At 36.6% G+C, this 3,096-nt stretch overlaps 2 non-coding genes across 2 annotated transcripts; both read left to right on the top strand.

Moving 5' to 3' along the window:
* The first annotated feature begins 304 nt into the window (after positions 1-304).
* On the top strand, positions 305-376 carry trnap-cgg (transfer RNA proline (anticodon CGG)). Its single transcript has one exon. It is a non-coding gene; the product is annotated as a tRNA-Pro (tRNA).
* Positions 377-669: 293 nt separating this feature from the next.
* trnap-cgg (transfer RNA proline (anticodon CGG)) lies at positions 670-741 on the top strand. Its single transcript has one exon. It is a non-coding gene; the product is annotated as a tRNA-Pro (tRNA).
* Positions 742-3,096: the final 2,355 nt, after the last annotated feature.

Raw genomic sequence — 3,096 nt, 5'->3', positions numbered from 1 at the left:
ACACATTCAACTGAAATGCTTTCACACACACAACTGAAATGCTTTCACACACACAACTGAAATGCTTTCACACATTCAACTGAAATGCTTTCACACACACAACTGAAATGCTTTCACACATTCAACTGAAATGCTTTCACACACACAACTGAAATGCTTTCACACATACAACTGAAATGTAAATTCTGTAGAAAATAAAGTAAATTCACAATTTTTTGCATGTCAACGCTGTGTTTCTGTTCCCAAGTCACATGCTAAACAATGGAAATTTTTCAAAACAAATAACTAAACAAACCAACAGCTCGGCTCGTTGGTCTAGGGGTATGATTCTCGCTTCGGGTGCGAGAGGTCCTGGGTTCAAATCCCGGATGAGCCCAAAGCTTGACGTATGCAACAATCTATCAAGCTTCTAGAAAATTCTGGCTTCAGCTCAGAGAAGTGTCCAATCAGGGCAATGTAGTTCTCTGTGTATTTTAGTGAAGGTCTACAACTTGTCCAGTTCTGCGTCTTGCCAGGTAACATTGTGTTGTAGCAAAAATTGAAGTTCAAAGTTTTTTGCATGTCAACGCTGTGGTTTTGTTCCCAAGCCAAGCTTGTATAAGTCTTACCGTAAACAACGCTAAACAATGGAAATTATTCGGCAGGTCCTGATCTTTCGTAGGCATCATCGGCTCGTTGGTCTAGGGGTATGATTCTCGCTTCGGGTGCGAGAGGTCCCGGGTTCAAATCCCGGACGAGCCCACAGCTTGTTCTATACCAACTGTTTAAGACAACAAACAGGGTAGAACTGATGGTTCTTTAAGTTGTCCAATGATTTACTGCTGTCATGTGTTGTTGATTCACGTTTAGAAGCAAGAGGTCCTGGGTTCAAAGGTCGAGCCCAAAGCAGAACAGTTGAATCTGGAGTCTGATATCAGCCACAAAATAATGTCAACAGGCAGCAGAGTCAACAAAGATCTGCTCATTGTTTCTGTTCTTCACTGGACGTCTGGACGCCATCTGTCTGCTGGCAGGACTCATGTCTACAGGTTACTACTGGGGTGTGTGTGTGTGTGTAAATGATGATCAGATTTGGTCGCTATGACGAGGAAAACGATCAACAAGTGGAATCTATTTACTGTTTACTTGCTTTTCATGGTTGTAAAATAAAATTCCGGCCTAATTGTGTCTTTTTTCAATCATTTTAACAACTATTTTTGGCCATTTTGTGTCTTTTTTGATAATTTTACACATATTTTTGATCATTTTTACATCTATTTTTGGTCATTTTGTGTGCTTTTAATTCATTTTACAATCTATTTTTGGTCATTTTGTGTCTTTTTAAGTCATTTTTACATCTATTTTTTGTCAATTTGTGTAAATTTCGATAATTTTGTGTCCTTTTTCGGTCATTTTTTCATCTACAGCCATGGACAAAGATGTGTAAATCAACACCCTAATATAAGAAGGTATAAGATGTATTTAAAGGTGAGTGAAAGAATAAAAAAAGCAGGTCAGCAGAGAGTCTTTGGTTAGCTACCAGATGATGCTAATCCTCTTTTCCAGCTCTTCTTATCTGAACAGGAGCTGGTGGAAAAGACTAAAAAGGGAAATGAGAATCTTTAAAATACAACACAGTCATTGGTCATTTTGTGGCTTTTTTAGTCATTTAAACATCTATTTTTGGTCATTTAGTGTCTTTTTTGATAATTTTACATCCATTTTTGGTTATTTTGTGTCTTTTTTATTCATTTTAAAATCTATTTTGGTTATATTGTGTCTTTTTTGGATCATATCACATCTATTTTTGGTTATTTTTTGTTTTTTTTACTCATTTTTACATCTATTTTTGGTCAAAGTGTGTCTTTTTAAATCATTTTGCAGATATCTTTGGTCATTTTGTGTGTCTTTTACTCATTTTTACATCTATTTTTGGTCATTTTTTGTGTCTTTTTCCAGTAAAACCCAGATTTCCAGCATTAATCAACACTTAATCTATGTTTCCAGTACTCCAACCCATGTGTAAATCAACACCCTAATATAAGAAGGTATAAGACGTATTTAAAAGTGAGTGAAAGAATAAAAAAGCAGGTCAGCAGAGAGTCTTTGGTTAGCTACCAGATGATGCTAATCCTCTTATCTGAACAGGAGCTGGTGGAAAAGACTAAAAAGGGAAATGAGAATCTTTAAAACACAACACAGTCTCCAGATCCACATAGACACACAGAGCCAGAGAGGTTTACCTGTCAGAGCTGCAGCTGTGCATCACGTCTCCCAGCTGACAGGTGAGTCAACCACCAGGTGATGATCAGGCTTCTCATTGGCTCTTTGTTCCTCCAACACACGCTACTGTTCTTAATCTGACCTGCTGCATGTCGCCAGGTACGCTGGTCAATATTAGCTCTGCAGCCACGGACTCAAAGGGACATGTTTGTTCACACACACACACACAAAACACACAAAACACACACACACACACACACCCGGCTGCTGATGGCTCAGATAGTAACAGTCAGTCAGCAGCAGATGTTTGATAAAGGACAACTACTCTCTCTCTCTGTCTGTCTGTTTTTATGGTGCACATGGTGGTTTGTTTTTAATATTTCCAATCCAGCAGTGTACACTGTAAAAAAGGTGTTTAAAAACCAGATAAAAACAGTAAATCTGAGGGATTTTGTAAGAACTGTATAAATTCCCTGAAACGGTGACAGTGTGTCATTGTGTTTTATTTACTTCAGAATTTCATCTGTTTTATAACGTTCAATGCTTCCCTGATATAGAAATAAATTCCACCTTAATCTCAGTTTAGGTTTCGTCTTAAGGTGGAAAGTTAAAAACTCTCCAACAGCTGCAGGTTAGAAATCTCTTCTTCAGTTATTATTATTATTATTATTATTATTATTATTATTATTATTATTATTATCATTATTATTATTATTATATATTATATATATATATATATATATATATATACAGTCTGGGACTCAGACTCAAACTCAGGTTATGATAACTCGACTCTGACTCTTCTAGGTGATGCAGACTTGGACACAGACTTGAACACTGGGGATCAAGGTTATTATAGTTAACAAAAACTAAAACGAAATAATGAAAACTAGA

This window comes from Centropristis striata, chromosome 12 (assembly GCF_030273125.1).
Source record: "Centropristis striata isolate RG_2023a ecotype Rhode Island chromosome 12, C.striata_1.0, whole genome shotgun sequence".
In the NCBI taxonomy this organism is placed as follows: Eukaryota; Metazoa; Chordata; class Actinopteri; order Perciformes; family Serranidae; genus Centropristis; species Centropristis striata.
This window is presented reverse-complemented; position numbering and strand designations above follow the sequence as displayed.